This window comes from Brachyhypopomus gauderio, chromosome 7, assembly GCF_052324685.1.
Source record: "Brachyhypopomus gauderio isolate BG-103 chromosome 7, BGAUD_0.2, whole genome shotgun sequence".
Classification (NCBI taxonomy): Eukaryota; Metazoa; Chordata; class Actinopteri; order Gymnotiformes; family Hypopomidae; genus Brachyhypopomus; species Brachyhypopomus gauderio.
The window spans coordinates 18,289,934-18,308,700 of record NC_135217.1 but is presented as its reverse complement, the minus strand read 5'-3'; the positions used below and the strand labels follow the sequence as shown (position 1 = coordinate 18,308,700).

The 18,767-nt window shown below is 42.1% G+C and overlaps 1 long non-coding RNA gene across 3 annotated transcripts in view; it reads right to left on the bottom strand.

Moving 5' to 3' along the window:
- Positions 1 to 343: 343 nt before the first annotated feature.
- The window catches only part of LOC143519133 (uncharacterized), a 41,819-nt gene continuing 23,395 nt past the window's right edge, over positions 344 to 18,767 (bottom strand). The window contains exons 3-6 of one of the 3 annotated variants that reach the window (XR_013132366.1): positions 12,683 to 12,764; positions 2,894 to 3,203; positions 2,426 to 2,641; positions 344 to 2,319 (exon numbers count right to left, since the gene is read on the bottom strand). This is a non-coding gene — a long non-coding RNA (uncharacterized LOC143519133). Of the gene's footprint in view, positions 2,320 to 2,425; positions 3,204 to 12,682; positions 12,765 to 18,767 lie in introns of all 3 variants that reach the window. The other 2 variants (XR_013132365.1, XR_013132364.1) reach the window with 2 other exon arrangements.

The window sequence follows — 18,767 nt, the reverse complement described above, 5'->3', positions numbered from 1 at the left end:
ATGACAACATTTCTAACATGTTCGTATGGTCTCCGCAAACAGGAAGGAACATTTTGTGTGTTCTCGGAGCTGAAGTGTGCATATTCATAGCGTGCCCATGTTGGCACTGGCTCTTTCTTAAAGGGATCCACCTTTTCCCTTTCGCAGGACTCTCTCAACGCCTCAGTCTGACAGAGCAGCGCCTCTGGGGAGGTTAAACACAGGCCCCCCTACTCCTTTTCATCTCTGCCAACCATCGCTCGACCCCTCCTCTCACAGAGAGGGCTGGGAAGTTGGCTTAGCCAAAACATTGAAGATTAACAGAGGTGTGAAAAAGCCACAACCACAGACACAAACACACCCCTCCAAAAACACTCACAGATTTATTTTCTCAGGATAATCAGGACAAATTGATGGGTGTCTTACAAAACTGGTCCCAAACTAATTTCTTGATTTAGAATTCACCTTTTTGTGAGATACAATAAAAAGAATATGATTATAAACCATAAATGAGTAAAACCACAGTAGGCTAAGTTAACTGTAGCTTTTACATTGTGCCCTCATATGCACAGTTACAACACCATCAAAGCACAGGACACTATTCATATAGTGTCACCATGCAGTATATAAAACCCACAGGTTTAATGAGTGTTGGTTTGCAATAAATACCACAACAAGAACCATAAAATAGTGTGAGAACAGGGTCATAACTCATGAGCCACTACACTTCATTAAATTACATCTGTATTTTCTAGCTATTCTTAGTAGCTTCTCTTTATTCTATTTAGTTGCTTTATTAGACTTTAAACAATATATTACAATCAAAAACATTTCGATTTTTAATGACTTCTGTACTTAAATCTACATTAGCAGGTGTTTGGGGATTCTAACTGCAGATAAAAATGAAAATTTGTTAAAAACCACTTAATTAATTGGAGTATGTATGACAGGAAATGTTTCAGAGGACTGACTGCTGGAATGACTGTTGAACTAACTACCAAATGACCACAGGTGGAGCTGTCACACTGAATGTGGGTAGAGATCTCTGAACTAGGGGAACAGAGGTGATAGAAGGTGTAAATGAGGAAATACAAATGTCAGAATGGAATGAGCAACGACCAAAGCAAGATAAACACATAAGGACACATGAGCTAAACACATAAGGACATATGAGCTAAACACATAAGGACACATGAGCTAAACACATAAGGACACATGAGATAAACACATAAGGACACATGAGCTAAACACATAAGGACACATGAGATAAACACATAAGGACACATGAGCCATCATAAATGTTTGGAAAGCGCCCTGTGAATTGTAACTCCTTGATTGAAGTTGATGCATTAGAAGTGAAAAGTTGATTGGTGAAAGTGACTGGACTGGAAGTGTCATGTCATGTTTGCACCTCTAAAACTAATAATAGTATTATTCATGCACAGCTTCTAACACACCTTCTAATGGGTGCTTGTTGGTACCTTTACAGCTAACGTTATTGTTAACGTTCATCTTTAGATCTTAGGAATTAGCCATAATGCTTACTTGTCGACGTTTCCTCCTATGTAATAATATCTCATGACGATTTACTGTGGAAGAGTAGCTCTATTTTAAGAGAGATGAAACGCAGGAGCTATATGGTTGCACTAGATTCCTAGAAATGACACTAAAGAGCACAAAACCGCTACTCTGCATTGTTCTATATTGGGTCTTGTGTGCACAAGTTTGAGGTACATGCATCCAAATGACACCAGCAGAGAGCCGACCCCATTCACCCCAACAGCTGTCTTAATCTATAATCTCACTTCCCTTGCTTTGTGTGATACTTTCACTCGTAGCTATAAACCACCACACAAAGTCTTTCTCGCGTTTTTTGTGTTTTTTTCCCTCTTATTTTCTTAGAAGCTTCTCAAGTGGTATACTGTTCTGTGGCTAAGTATGATACAAAAAAAAAATATTCAATTCATAGCTTGTCTATATTTGTTCTACCACCTTCTCTTTTTTTTTACTTTTAACATCAAAAGATATACCAAAAAAAAAAAAAAAAGCCTTGTAATCCCCTCAACATCAGTAACCACTCCTGACAACTGCTGTATGTGCATCCACACTATATAGTTATAGTGAAAGCAGAGGTTAGGAGCAATGTCCTGTTTGATCCAGCTTCTCCAGTGTGTTCTCACCACCACGCTAAAGTGTTGGCTCACTGGCAGGGCAGCGAGAGCGCACCTTTACCGTGGCTGTGTCCATCACAATCTTGCACCAGCAAATGTACACAGTCAGTGCTTCTTGTTCAACTGTTCAAGAGACAACATCATCAACATTTATCTGGCCTTCACATTCCTGAAAAAGGACAGATGTGTTAGATTGCTGCTTATAGACTTCAAGTCAGCAGTCAACACAATCACTCCTCAAGATCCGACCGAAGGGTTCAGACTGCTGGACCTACCTCTGCAACCTCTGTATCCTGGACCTCCTGACGAGGATACCTCAATCAGTCCAGATCGGGCAGCAGCATCTCCAACGTATCACCATACCGATCACCGACCACCGACTCATGGCTGTATGTTCAGTCCACAGTTGTTTGCATTACTGCACAGACGTGAGTCAGCAGAGTAGAGCTTGAAGCACATCATGATGTTCCTTGATGACGACCGTGGTGGATCTCATCAGGGATGATGAGTCATAGAACAGAGAGGACGTTTTCAAAGTCATGCAAAGTCTCAAAACAAAAGAGATGCTACTCGGCTCCTCTATGGAGATCATCGTCAGAAGCACCCTCCAACAAAGTTCCTTTTACTTAGCAAGAGAACTTCACCTGGACTCTCCACACCAGCTCCGTAGCCAAGAAAACCCAGAGGCAACTCTGCTTCCTGAGGAGGACGAGGAAAGCTCATCTGCCTCCCACCATACTCACCATGTTCTTCAGAGAGGCCATGAAGAGCATGCTGAGCAGATGCATCACTGCCTGCTTGGGGAATTGCACCATCTCCGGCTGCAAGGCCCTGCAGCGAAGATCGCTCCTTCCTCTCCGTCGCGGACATTCATACTACATGCTGCATCTGCAAAGCCTCCGAGCACGGTGGATGATCCACACACCCTCCGCGTGAACTCCTCTCTCTCCTGGCATCTGGGAAAAGGTACTGGAGCACTCAGACCTTCACCGCCGTGGTGTGTAACGGTTTCTTCCCCCAAGCCGTCAGACTGCTCAGCTCCCAGAGACTGAACTGATACACACACACACACACACACACACACACACACACACACACACACACACACACACACACACACTCAGCTGACACCATCTCACTTCCGCGCTTTGTCTGCACATCCCTAAATGAACGCCTGTTGTCAGAATACTGCACATAACATAATTCTGAATCTCACACTCTTAAGATTTTTTTCATATTTCTTATTAATGTCTGCTGCCAGAATACTGCATTTAACAAATTTTGCATTCTATGTAACAAATATTTTATTTTTTTTACTGGATGTTACCTTAGTGACCTCAGCTATGTTCCTACACGCCTTAAGCTATTTGCTAAATACTTACATGTCATGGTATGTTACATCGTTTTGCACGTTCTCTCATTTTATTCAGTATCGTGTACTGGTTATTCAATACCATGTAGCCTACTGGTTAGTGTTGTTCTGTGTGTTATTGTGTCTACTGGTCATGTATTTCATCTTTTTTTTCAGTATTATTTGCCTTTGTGTTTCTTGCCCAAAGGTCCTGGAAGAATATCAATTCATTTCACTGTATACTTGCATATAGCTAAAATGACAATAAAGCCTCTTGTTCTATAGCACAGTTTCTAACTATAGATACTTATAGGCAACTATACCTATAGATACCTATAGACAACTATAGGTAACTATAGACAAATTATAAGATAACTATAGACAAATTACCAAAACAAAATAGTTTGGCTGTAGTAATTTAGGTGTCATTGTTGACCGAGTTGATGTACCATAAAATGAATATTCCTTTTTTTCACAGCATCTCCGCCCTTGTTCTTCCTCTTATAGTCTGAATCTTCCCACGTGTTTTTTTAATGCACACCTTAAGCAGTATACGCATGAAACTGTCAAAGCTCTAGAACATTCTCAGTCTACCAGGGACACATGCTGTCATTGGATTTTCCAATGACTTATCCTTTAAAAAACACATTCTCAAAATTGTGTAAGAGGAATACGCTAAGTGCTGACATAGGACATTAATTTAATTACTTTTAAGTGAAATATTTGGTCGTTAAAGTCGAGTACTTCCCTTTGTCTCCTTTGTTGGTTATTTTTTGTTTATTCAATATTTTGTTAAAATGTTTAATATTCAAAGCACTTGGAGGGTCACGCCCACTTCTGCCATGGGTCCAATCGCCCGCTTCTGGATGATCTCACGCTCCTTTGCCCAACTAGACCTTCTTCTTGTCTCTCCACAACATCAGTCTACAGGTGCCAGCCGTGTGGAGCACTGAGCATTCTGCACTTCTGTTTTTTCATTTGTTTCCTTTACCACAAAGTTGGTCGTTCCCCCACTTTACACCCCCCCCCCCTCATTTCTGCCACTGTCAACATCTGTGTAAACAGGTAGACATGCACCCAGCCCCCCCCCTCCTCCAATGATGAGAAACACCTAACGTAACCCTGAAGCACGAAATAGGTTGAGAGCACAAAACCACTCAACCAGGATGTGGGATGGGTTTGGTCTTTCCTTCCTTTCAAAGTTCTTTCTTCAATTTGGGTTTTACCTACTTTCCACTTCTCATCCTTTCTTTCTGGCTCCCTAATACATCTAGTCATTTTTGCCATGCCCCATTGGTTCGTGTATTTTCTGAAGAACCTTTTGTAATAGTGTTAGTGGAGGGAAACGCAATGGTGAAATGGAATCTTTTGCTCTGGTTTTGATATGCAAATTGATACAGAAGCAGACATACAAGGTTCGTTAAGAAAAACTCCAGATGAAAGTCCATCAGTCCTCCCACTTCACAGTGACTGGTTAGACATAAAGGAACGTATAGAAGACTGACGGTGGTTTCCCACCGCTGATATGTTTTATGCATAATGTCAACGTCATTTCAAAACAGAGGCTTGCTAGCACACTTGTTATGTATGTCAGAATGAAGCTGAGTTATTTTATAAGGTTTTAAGTCCTTTGCCATCAAAAACACTCAGCCCTTGGATTCAAGGATTATGACTTTGTATGCTGAACTAGAAAGTGTAATATGTCTGGTGTAATATGTCTGATATCAAACACATCTTTTGAAACTATAAGGTAATTCTGAGTAATAACATTGGGATGTTTTGACCTTACAATGCTAGCTTTATTGAGGAAATATGTTCCCTTAAGAGCTCTTAAACCAGAAATGTCTCCGGACTTTTCGTGTCAATTTAGATGAGTCTTTTTTCCCCCTCAAAGTCATAGACGACCTCCTCCACTTAACCTCTCCAGCATTGACCACCACTGAACTTTAAGCTGTAGTGAATGTTTGGCTTGCACCAGCAAATGACTAAAGCAGATTCAGTTTGTTTCATTCACAGATTACCACAACAGTCCTTTAACCTCTGGGTTTATTTAAAACTGACTGGAATCAACTTCAAAACTCTTCAAACTGTAGTACCATCTTGTGGTGTCTCCATCATATGCTGGGACAACCACTCATTTGTATGCATCTGTTTTAGCCCATACCCAGTCCAGTGATTGGTTATATGTAAATTACCACATTCGCAGAATTGCGTATATTTGTTTAGATACTCAGCAAATGTACAAATGTACTCACATTCCAATGTAAAAGTCATGCTGGCATTAAGAATCAACATATTGTCTTATAACAACAAGCTGTATTACTTTTCTCACTGCTGTATGCTATTGAATACACAAAAAGAATGTGCCCAGAGGACTGGTTTAATTGATTTAATTACTAGTCTCAGACACTCGTAATGAAATTAATGTTTCTTATCCAAAGGAAGTACAGGATTCAGGGAGAAGGAGGATGAATGGCAGAGGAAACTAGGCATGACTCCTACAGGAGTTCCCACATACGGGCGGATCCGCAGAAACTTCCAGAGCAGGTAGCGGCCTGCCGCGCTGGCAGCAAAGTGGGATTGAGGAATCTTGGAACGCTCTCTGTCCAAGTGGAAACCAACTACCCACTGCAACTGCTGCCCGGTCAGAGATGCCTCCCTCCAGCAGGTCCCAGAGAGGTCAGCAAGGTCAAACCATTACCTGAAGGCAGAGCTCAGAAATCTGTCTGACTAATGCATTTCTGTCAGTGTCTGCGTTTATCTTTCTCCTGCTGATGCCTGAGGTGGTAAAAAAAAAGAAGAAGAAAGAAAAAACATGGTGGAAGCCAAGCTGCAATACTGAAGTTTGGAATGTTTCAACAAGTAGCGCTTACGTTTTTGATTTTCCACTTCAGAAGCAACCTGATTCATGATGGAGAGCGACATTATGCAGGATTGAGGACAGCAGTTTTTGCTGTACATCAGAGGGAAAGAGCGAGAGATTAAATCGTTCTCTCACTAAACCAGACACATGGAGGCAGGCTTTGGTCCATCTGATAATGAGATTAAGAGACCGATAGGCTGTCCTGTCAGAGTAATTGACGATTAGCTGATAAAGACATATTAAGGTTTAATGGGCTGGTGCTATTTTTACTGTCCTGCCCAGTACAGGGCAAGAGTTACTGTTATAGAGACCGGTCTGCTCTCACTGGGAGGTCAGCGTTATAGAGACCGGTTTGCTCTCACTGGGAGGTCAGCCTCAAGGCAACCTCTCATGTGTCCTCTAGAACCTCAGTCACGTGTGCCGTTGTGTTACGCTTCACCATGAATTGAGTGACACATCCTTCCTTTCTGTCTTGCACAAGTGGCTGGCGTCTCTTCTGGTTCCCAGTTCCCGCTTGCTGGAACCCATGGTGCGCTCTCATTGGCTGCAGAGAGCATTGTTTAGGTTCAAATCTCTCTGATGCCTACTTAGGTCCTCGGCTGCTATTACAGTGTAGTTAACGGGTGAGTGAAACTGATACTACTAAGATGAGTATTGCGGTATTGTCCTCTTGATCATGTGAGTATGATTACGCCCACAACCATTCAGAATGAGAACAGTTGAATGAATCATACTGGTGTGTGTGTATATATAGTTTTCAAGCCACAGCACACATTTTTTTCATTCAGAAGAAAAAATGTGTCAGCTACTGACAGAATGAACATTGGTAATCCCCAGTGCTGAAATTTAAATTAACAACTGAATGCAGATTTTACATGTACCAATGAAGTACTTGCCAGCAAGATGTTTTAATTTTTTTTATTAAAGCCTTAAACAATTACATACTGATAATTTTGCAGGTAGACTTATGTACTTATGCAAATATGACAAAAGTCATTTATAAATCCCCCACACAAATGAGGTAATTTAAGGTTCCTCCTTCTTGTCTTTCTTACTTTATCCCTCTTTATTTCTCTCATTCTACCCCAATTCAGTATCATAAAGGATTTGTAGCAATTCTAATGTATGAAAGCAGTTTAAGTGGTTATCACACAAATTAAGCCATGAAAAATTGCTTCATAGTTCAATGTACGCTTGTAATGAATAATTAGCCATCACAGTGTTTTTTTATTCATTAGATTAAATAATAATACAGAATAAAAATGATTTGGATTTGTTAAATTAATAAGTCTTAATAAGGGTTAACACAGGTTTTAAACAATCCAGCTCTACAGCCGGTGTGCTATAGTGCTCTGCTGTTCTGAACCTATAAACTTGCACATTGAAGGTACTTTTGTGTCTTCTTTGAGGGCTTTTAGGCTTTAAGAGTTTTTTTTTTCAGACTTGCAATCAGTGAGCTTGATCATTAACCATCACTGTGCAAAAGCAACTGAGCACACCAGAGCGCCAGAATTCCCCACTAGTTTCACCTCAGACGGCACACAAAGCGAGATGAGCTGAAGCAGACAGCACTCAATGCATACGAGAATGAATCACAAAACCTTATTCTTAGTGTTAAGAGGAATACGTTAAGAAAAAGTGCTCGTCTTTGTTTCCACTGCAGATGAGTCCAACTGTTCAACGTTCTCTTTTCTAGGCTTATGCACGGTAAAATTAGGCAATATTGTTAGTGTCTGTCTTCTGTCTAGACCACGCATGCATACCATTTCAAAAAAAGGTTTAATTTTCCAGGAGATCCCTAAGTCTAAAAGACGTACAGTAGCCTACTCCTTCTCTAAGCATACAGTTGTGATCAAATTTATTCAACCCCCAATGCTGCGAAGGGTTTTATGGAATTCAGTGCACATTTGTAATTGTGTTCATAATGAAATCTTACAAGGACTTGTTAAAGAACTAAATGCAACTAAGATAGCATCAATTTTTTTTGTCATAAAGTATTAAATGGCCTTTTTGTGATTTCTTCATTGACACAATTATTCAACCCCTTTACGACTACCACTCCTAAGAACAGAGGTTCATTCCAGTGTTTTCCATCAGGTTTTGAAAACATCTGTGGATGTCAACGAGCAGCAATCAAGCATGATAAGCACCAATTAGGCAGATTTAAAAGGACTGTGATACTCAGCTCCTTCTAGACATCTACTGGTGTGTTTCCAAGCATGGTGAAGGCAAGAGAATGGTCCCAGAAGACAAGAGAAGAGGTTATTGCTCTTCACAAGAATGGCAATGGATATAAAAAGATTGCGAAGTTGTTAAATATTCCAAGAGACACTATCGGAAGTATCATTCGCAAGTTCAAGTTAAAGGGCACAGTGGAAACGTTACCTGGTCGTGGCAGAAAGAAGATCCTGACCGCGACTGCTGTGCGCTACCTGAAGCGTAATGTGGAGAAAAATCCCCGCGTGACTGCTAAGGAACTGAAAAAAGACCTGTCAGATGTGGGCACTGAAGTTTCAGCTCAGACAATAAGGCGCGCACTGCATAACGAAGACCTCCATGCCAGAACGCCCAGACGCACCCCCTTGCTGACTCCAAAGAACAAGAAAAGTCGACTGCAGTATGCCAAAAGTCATGTGGACAAGCCACAAAGGTTTTGGAACAGGTTTTGGAAACTAAATTAGAACTGTTTGGGACAATGGACCAGCGCTATGTTTGGAGAAGGAAGAACCAGGCTTATGAACAAAAGAACACCTTGCCTACTGTGAAGCATGGCGGGGGGTCAATTATGCTTTGGGGCTGTTTTGCTTCTAATGGTACAGGAAAGCTTCAACGTGTGCAGGGTACCATGAATTCCCTTCAGTACCAGGAGATCTTGGAGGAAAATGTGATGGAGTCAGTCACAAACCTGCGGCTTGGGAGACGTTGGACCTTCCAACAGGACAATGATCCGAAGCACACATCCAGGTCCACTAGAGCATGGTTGAACATGAAAGGCTGGAACATTCTAGAGTGGCCATCGCAATCACCAGACTTAAATCCAATTGAGAACCTCTGGTGGGACCTAAAGAAGGCAGTTGCAGTGCGCAAGCCTAAGAATGTGACTGAACTGGAGGCTTTTGCCCATGAAGAATGGGCTAAGATACCCATAGGTCGCTGCAAGACACTTGTGTCAAGCTATGCTTCACGCTTGAAAGCTGTCATAACTGGAAAAGGATGTTGTACTAAGTACTAAAAAATAATGTCACTAGGGGGTTGAATAAAACTGATAATGATGTGAGCACAGTAAAGACATTTGTGGTTATTCCATCATAAATATTATGTTATGTTTGTCTAATTTATAAGTGCCTCTTTGATATAATTGTAAATAAGATGACTGAAATGATCAAAATCAATGTCAAACTGGCCAAAACACTTTATTTCAGTGGGGGTTGAATAAATTTGATCACAACTGTAGCTGTATTGTTCTGCTCAGTGACCAGAGTCAAGTTTTCCAGCTCAATGATCAAATATAATAAAATTAGGGAATGTGATGAGTTGGGTTAAAACTTTGTGCCACTTTTTGTTATAGGTTTAAAAATCTAAACACTAATTAGTATTTTTTAAAGCAACCAGTAACTCTCTACAGAACTATAATCTATGTCTACCAGAGGCTCCCAGTGAATTTCCAAGTACAGTGTATTGTGTAGCACTGACAACATTATTGTTCCTCCATGAACAAAGGGAAAAAAAACTCGATCTACAATTAAATTTCTGTTAATTTTTACAGGATCCTCATAAGCTAAACCATATATGTGACATTCTAATATGCAAAAAGGACTTTATTACTTTTTGTTTTGGGAAACTAAGTGGTGTGATCTTTGTTCTTTCTCCTGAAACCTCGTGACTTTTGTGCCACTTTGAAAGACCGACAGAAGTCAGTGGCACAGACGAGGTGTCATGTTGCCTCATCAGCTTTATCAGTAAAGTGTGGCAGCAAGGGCCCAAACAGGCTGGGATAAAATGCATAACGGCTTCCTTTCATCGTACAGGATCAAAGCTTTTGGCTGATATCCGGTTGTTGAAAATCCAACTGCTTGTTTAAGATATACAATATGTGAGCAAATACTGCTTAACCCCTGGCTAAAGCTGGACATTGTTAGAGGTAAGATTAGCCACCCACGGCGGAAGCGTACTGCAGGCTCCTGTTCTGGAAAGCTGTCATGTTGGGCCATATCTCCAAGTCAATGTCAGCTCATGACCTATTTTTGCTTGTCATGCAGTTCTATGCTATAAGAGGCCTGCACTAACTGTACAACAGCATTAACCTTGACACCGCCCCACTCCCACGGTCAGCTTCACAAAAGCGGCAGGTTGTGCAAGTTAGCGCCTGCAAACAAAGTATTCTGTGAGACGATAATGACCGAGTGCCTGGTTGGTGATGGGTTCATTAACTGACAGCTTGATGTCGGATTTCTTTCTGAAGGGAGTCGTTCTGAGGGAGTCGTTCTGAACAGGTCATTCTGAACGAATCGTTCTGAGGGAGTCGTACTGAGGGAGTCGTTCTGAACAGGTCATTCTGAACGAGTCGTTCTGAGGGAGTCGTACTGAGGGAGTCGTTCTGAGGGAGTCATTCTGAGGGAATCATTCTGAAGGAGTCGTTCTGAGGGAGTCATTCTGAAGGAGTCGTTCTGAGGGAGTAATTCTAAAGGAGTCGTTCTGAGGGAGTCGTTCTGACGGAGTCGTTCTGACGGAGTCATTCTGAGGGAGTCGTTCTGAGGGAGCCGTTCTGAGGGAGTCGTTCTAAGGGAATCAGTCAATGCCAGTCTGCTTGGCTAAGCCTGAACGTGGTCTGGTTTCACCACTGGTTCCAGACACCAACATCTGGCTGTGTTTCAGCTGTCCCTTTAATCCTTAAGGCATACCATGAGAGTGAAAGCGAGTGCTTGAGAAAGAAGGAGGGGGTGTGCAAGCCTGCAAATTTCAAAGCGCATCCTGGTATCTTAGTTTCACATCATGTCATCAACATTTTCTCACCATTTATGACATCATACACAGGGAATTTTGAAAGCAACAAACGAAGACCTTGTAATCTGCCCCAACTGTAGAGCGGTTGTGTACCAGCGTCTGTATGTCGGTATTAAAGTTTTCAAGCCACAGCACACATTAAAATTATTTTCAGGGGCTATTAGGTATTAAAATACCACACACACAGAGAGAGAGAGAGAGAGAGAGAGAGAGAGAGAGAGAGAGAGAGAGAGAGAGAGAGAGAGATGCAGACAGAGGCCCTGGTACATGCTCATCTGAGTTGATCAGTGCATCATTCATCAGTGAAAAAATGAGCACAGTTTCGAGCAATAAGTGTCACATGCAAATTACTTCACAGAACTGACTTATACACACAAATGTCACGACACCAAAATAATTTCAAAGCAATGAATGAATTGGTATTAGCTACACAGATCCAAATGTGTGCACCAGTCCCTTATTTACATTTCATATGTACACAACGTGCCACAATTTAGCCCTATATACATATCATTTATAAAATCTACACAGTAATTCATGTTGCAATATTCAGCTTGTAAAAGGTGGAAGGAGGAAGGAAGTAGGCCACAAAAGGAGTAGAAAAGCCAGAAATCTGAAATAGAAGTGCTTCTGTCTGAGCTTGATGCAAATGAACACACGCTCTTGGGCAGCTTCTAAACTGGCATTAAGTGAGCACAAAAATGAGGCTCTTGTATAAATTAATGTTGACTATTAACATAGCTCCTACTGACAAAATATCCTTCATCCCTCTCTACTTATCAGTGAGCTGAAAGCCTAATTAGCTAAATGTTCAAGCCCGGGAAATTCCGATTAACAATTAGCAGCCACTTACTAGCATGCTGACAATATCCAAGCTGAATTATTTATCAGCTGCAACTCCAGCGATTCCAACTCTCGGTAATATCAAACATGCTAGAAATAACGGTTATGATTTAACAGCTAAATAAGTCAGTTTTTAGTTTGTTAGAACATACAACATCTCTGAACACATAAGGTTTCGATTCTACAAATACATCTAAAAATGAAATAAAAATGAATATTGAAACTCCTTCTGAAATTCATCATTGGATGAGCAGATGAAACATTTAAGAAAATCTGAACCTTCCATAAGTGCAAGATTTCACATCATTGTTACTTTCTCTGCCTTTCTCTTTGTCCGAGCACCACGGAATCCTCCCATTCAGATTTGCCATGGTGAACCTAACACTGACCTTTGACCCTAAAAAAGATGTTCTGCCGTAGAACTGAGCTGTGTGTACCTGCTTGCCAGATTACTCATGGTGCCCAGCTCACCTCTGCACTTCACGTCACCATGCAGGAGACACCTCCACCCGACAGCCGTGGAGTCCATAGCCAAACCCAGTACGGCATGGACCTGGTCACCACCAACAGGACAGGGAAAAAAAACATTGAAAAATCACCACGCACAACCCCCCTCCCACACACACACACACACACACACACACACACACACACACACACACACACACACACACACACACACACACACACACACACATGAAAAGTAGCAGCTTTCTCTCAGCCTTCCATCCAGATAGCAATAAGCATGCATTGATACACACACAGAATAATAATAATAATACACGTGATAAGAAACACTTGTAGAATAGTACCCTACATATGAAATTTTTCAGTTGGTAACTAACCAGGCCTCTTGAGTCACACACAAGGCAGTGTTCTCCAGCGTTGAGGGCAGAGTAACTCACACTTCCCAACACACTGCAAATCACACTCCAAATACTTTTTTTAATAACAAGTCTAACCTTCTAAACCCCTGCAGTGTCATCATGTAGAGGTCAGTGACCTTTGACCTAAACACATGATGCTGTCCTTTTGTCATCTCACCCTTTTGTCTCCCATTTCTCAAAATGCTTTTTTTTAACTTTTTGTACATACTCATCAGATTGTTCACAAATCTTTCCATGAGCTAAACAGCCACTCATTCCCCTCATCACAGTTTAAAACAGTTTTAGATTTTATAGATTAATAAAAGTATTAATATGATTAACATAAGCCGTGGTTATAACACATATATGCTGTGGGTTATTACACCTCTTTTAACTAATCTAGCATTGATCAGTTCTGCAACTGTGGTGTTGAGAATCCAGTGCTGACTTCTCAGATAAGAGCGCTGCAGTCTCGAACTCTGAGGTGTCAGAAGCTTCTGGGATTATCCCCACCACAGCGCCACAAAGCGAGCGGCTACAGTGAGATCTGAATAATAATCAGAGAGAAGGGGAGAGTCCTGGCTGTTCCACCTTACTACAAAATGACTCAGTAACTGAAAGAAAGAAAAAAAAACAGCTTGACTCTCTATCTGTTTGCACATCATCTTGTAAGTGTCTCGAGTGTGGTATCAAAAGAACCTCATAACGACACAACCCGACGTGTCATTTCCTCATCGGGGTGGTGGTTATTCAAACGTGTATGTGCACAGCGGAGTTCGTGAGGAAGGCGGTCTCTGCTGACTTACACATGTCCCCCCCCCCCCCCAAAGCAAAGGGGCTGTCCCGCACACAGAAACGTCCCGCACGCAGAACGTCCCACTGTGCATGTACAGAACGCTGCATTTTTCCGTTTTAAAATATTTGCTGGGAGACGTAACAAAAAAAAAAAATAGCATTCTTAAGGACAGTGGGAAGTTCCTTCTGAGAACAGCTAAAACGTTGGTGTCCCACCTCAGTGGGTTTTTGTTCAGAAATGAGTCAGCCATGAACCTTCACTTTGAGTTCACTTTCTCTCTCTGTCCTGAGTGGTGACTGCTGGAGTCAGCTGGGCTGTGAGGAACACGCCGGGAATATGATGCTCAAGGTGGAGTTCTTTTAACTCAAACCCATCTGGGGTTTGGGGAAATAGCCCGAAGACATGGTTTGGTTATCAAATACGGTTCTGTCAACTTTTGGGTAATCCCCCAAGTGCGTTGGAGCATGATTCAACCACCAGATTACTAATTTAGTGCACTCTGTCATGGTGAGCAGGGGAGGGGAAGCCGAGTGGTGCACACAACATTTTTACAAACACACAGACATACACAGAAAACTACAAACAACAATTCAACAACAGAGGGCATAACACGAACAAGGAGGGAGTGACATAAAACTACATCAACAACAACAACAGCAGCACAACACACATACAAACACAGGCACACAGCGGACCATAGCATGAAAGCCTGTGTGGGCGTGTGTGTGACGCACCGTTACACGCTCATACACTGTGAACTTAACAAGAAAACCAATGGGTTTTCTTCTGGGGGAGCTCATGTTGTGTCCACACACACCTACACACACATGAACCATAAACAATGTTCTTCGGAAACTGATTATCCATCATGATGCGACACGGTGCTTTAAATCGACGAATGTAATCTTCTTCCATAATCTTTGAATATCACTGAATATAATCTGTTGCCATGGTGTTGAATGTTTTGTCTTATTTATCACTAGAGCGTTGATAGCATGCTGTCTGTATAGCATGGTGTAGCTGACAGGGACCTAGAACCCAGTGAAGCACAGGAAGGTACATGCAGGCGGGTGGGAAAGGCACCGGCCTCTTGTGAACGCCTGTCCGACTGGATGTACCAGCGTAAGGGCTGTAGAGCTGCGTAGCCATGCGTGGTTGTCCCTCCTCCAGGCAGGAGGCTCGGCTCACCTGGTCCAGTGGGAAAGGCTCAAGGTTAACACTCACGATTAGGAGGATAGGCTTCATCACTTACATACCCAGATCCTTAACTTCCAAATGTTATCACCACATAAAACACTCTCTCTCTCTCTCTTTCTCTCTCTCTCTCTCTCTCTCTCTCTCACACACACACACACACACAAACTCAGATGTGCACACACACATATCCCATTGAGCGTTCACCTCACGTCCGCACATACTCCTTACACATGGCTCGGTATGGGACAGCTGGATAGGTCACTCCTACAAAAGCTGTTGAGATGTTTCCACTAGAGAGCTGAGTGGTTTACCTGATCTGGGCAGGGGTGGCAGAAGCAGCAGTGGGAGAAGAGGAAGTTACAGAGGCTGGAGATGGTGAAAGCTAGCCAGCTAGCCATGGAGAGGGGCTTTAGAGAGGGGACTGATGGAGAGAGGGGGGCGTGACTGATGGAGAGAGGGGGTTATTGCACTTTAAAGACATATCTTATTATGTCTTATTTAACACATCACATAACAAAGAATTCACCAAACATAAAAAAATAACAGAACTGCTAACCGGCGATAATTTTGGCGAGGAGTTTGCAAGGAGGCAACACCTTGTGTAAATGTCCCAGAGTGCAAAGGAGTATGCTATGTAAATACACACCTCAGGAGTTGAGTTTGCTCAGGATTAATTTCGCAACCGTTAAAGAGTCGCGTCTTTATAGTGTGTGTTCTGAATCGTAATTAGAATGTTGATTCATCCAGATTTGGGAAGATGAACGTGAGATATGAGACATTCTGTTCATTTCAAGAGAGGGAGGAGCTTCTGTTCAAAAGAGGGAGGAGCTTCTGTTCAAGAGAGGGAGGAGCTTCTGTTTGTATGCAACACACATGCACATGAACCTCTTAACATCACCACCATGAACTTGTTAACATCACCAACTAAATCAGATGTTCTTACACAGACAGGAACTTTGTGATTACGCAGCCTTTATCCTCTTGTTTAACATGCTCGGGTGCTACTATGATGAAATCTTGCTTTTTTTATTTTTAGGATTAACAGGAAAAGATTCTTTTGTATTTCTCAACCAAGAGAAAGTCCGGTAAGCTGACATTCGAAACCCTTGTTGAAATATGTACAGATCAGTAAGTGGATAGAATTGAATCCATTGGATGATCAATCACTATGTTGTTTAATGAATAACACACACACTTATCATGGATGATCAACAAAAGCACACCACCCCGTGTAGAAAAGAGCTTCCCTTAGTATGTCGTTAACCACATTTCGGGCCAAAGTGACGACACAAGTGCTCATTCTTAACATTCCAGAGGAGACTCTCTTTCACACCTCCCCTCAGCAGACATGGGAAAGCGTCAGATAAAACCTCTGAAGCAGTAAAAATCTTTATGGTTCTGACACCTCAGAATGCATTTCATAATCTTGTTCCAGAGTTTTGTAGCATGACCCAGGCAACCACTGGACAACCTGCCTTCTTACCTATAAGTGAGTCAGCTTTTTGTTGTAATACATTAGCTTAGGAACATGCAGCAACTTGCAAATGATCTGCGCTCAAGGAGAGAGTTAATCCAAGAGCTGTGGCAATTACAATCCACTGCTTTTAGATATGTACTTTTTTTTATTTGCTTTGCAGATTGCATGTACGTTTGTGGACCTCTCAAAGCCGCTCCATTTCCTGCAAAGCTCGCCAAGTGCCACGTGAGCACAGCACAGACGAACGGGCTGCAACTCTGTAGCTTCATGGGCCACTTCAGCCAAATGCCACCGCTACACAGCGCACTGTTGTGTCCCCTCTCACTGTGCCGTGCTCCTGTTGAACACGCTTCTTGGGAGTGCTGGAGTGCAGTGGAGTATAGCTGTGGAGTATTGCTGTTGAGTACTGCTGTGGAGGAGTTGTGGCATAAGTGCTTTTGTACTTTGTAAGCGTCTGGGAAAGGCTGAGCCACAGCTAACATTTACAACCCACAATATCATCAGAGCTTCATCTGCACATCGCCGGGCCATGATGCTCTGATGACGTCCTCCGAGTCACCGCCGAGAACGTTTTCTTTGGCCACATCTTGCTACACTATCCAGGAAGTGGGATTCTGAGCTTGTCCAAAAGAACGGAAAGACTTTTTTGGAAGCTGCACTTTTTTTTCTGAGGTCTAGCGTTCGTTCAGATGTCGGATCATGGCAAGAATGATCAAAAGTGCTTCAAATATTCTCTCTTTGCTCAGCTCTGGTTGGCTGGTTTGCTCCACTGCATGGCAGTTAAGACCAAAAAAGCCCAAAAGAAGAAATTCAAGACACTTTCCAAAAAAAGTGCAGCATATTCACAAGTTTCTGTTTTTGAATACTGGAAAAAAACTATTTATTTATTTATTTATTACCATAAATGGTATATTCTCCTCTAAGATAAGTAATAAATTTATTAATGAGCTTTGCTGTAAAAAATATCTTAGACCTTCACATCACACTTCTCTCTTTCATTATGCTGAATACATACATTCATGTTGCCTGTATACATGGGGGTGCATTTCGGTTGACTCTTATCGGAAAGGTTTCGAAACTCTACCGTTGGAGTTCACAGTGTTCAGGCCCTTGTGCGACACTCATCTACAGTACAACAGCTGGACAGCCTGGGAAAAAGGGAAATGAAAAGGATGTGAAACTAAAATGTGAACATAAAACACTCCTCCCCATGCGAGTCCTTAACCAAACGTCTCCGCTGTGGTGTTACGCAATCTGACATTCAACAGGGATGCGGTAATGTTTAATAGGTACACCTACGTGGATCATAACTACGTTTCAATAATGCAATACAGCTCACGCACAGAAGACAGCAAATTTCATGCAGTAATAACCGTTTTTTTTTTCAAACACAAACTGCTCCTCCCTCGTTTTTCCATGTGAAGGTATTTGCTGATGCCTCTGTGCTGTCACTGGTTAGAAGGGCAGGCGGACCTGCTCGGTAACGTCAGGCATGCAGTAATGTCGAAAAGCACAGAGAGAATGAAGAAAATGAAGTTTATTAGTAGTAAAAGATGTTAAAACAGGTCATACTCTAAGCTTGTTTTAAAAGGAAAGGTATGAGTGTCCTAAGGTATTTTACATTCTTCAGTGTGGAGTTCAGACCAGTTCCCAATACGCAGAGTGATGCTATATTTTCCCTCTCAGGTGTTTCCATTCGTAACTTTTAGAGAATCCATTTCCAGTTTCTTTAAAAAGGCAGCAGCATGTCACTTCCTTTTTATGTCTAATTACACCAACACAAGATGAAAGAAACTAAATGAAAGAGAGACAGAGAAAGAGAGAGAGAAAGACAGAGAAGGTCAGTCTAAGGAAAAGATGTCTGAAATATACCTAGCAAAACGTCTCTCCGCACTGACTTACATCATCAAGTTCTCTTTGTACCCAAACCTGCACATAGCACAGGTTGTGCAAAAAGTCAGTTAGACCAAGTTGACACATGCAAGCTCCATCACATCAACAACCCATGTAACCTCCATGACATCAACAACCATCCAGCATATAAAACATGGATGCTCTTCTTATCAGTCTTCTCAGCCTCATGCATGTGGAGCAGAGCTGATGGCCAGCTGTTTAGTCTACTTTGTGCACTCCCCAGTCACCACTTCCACCAGACACCCAGTAGCATGGACTCAATCAGCTGACAGCTGTTTAGGGTTAGCGCACTATTGTTAGCGTTAC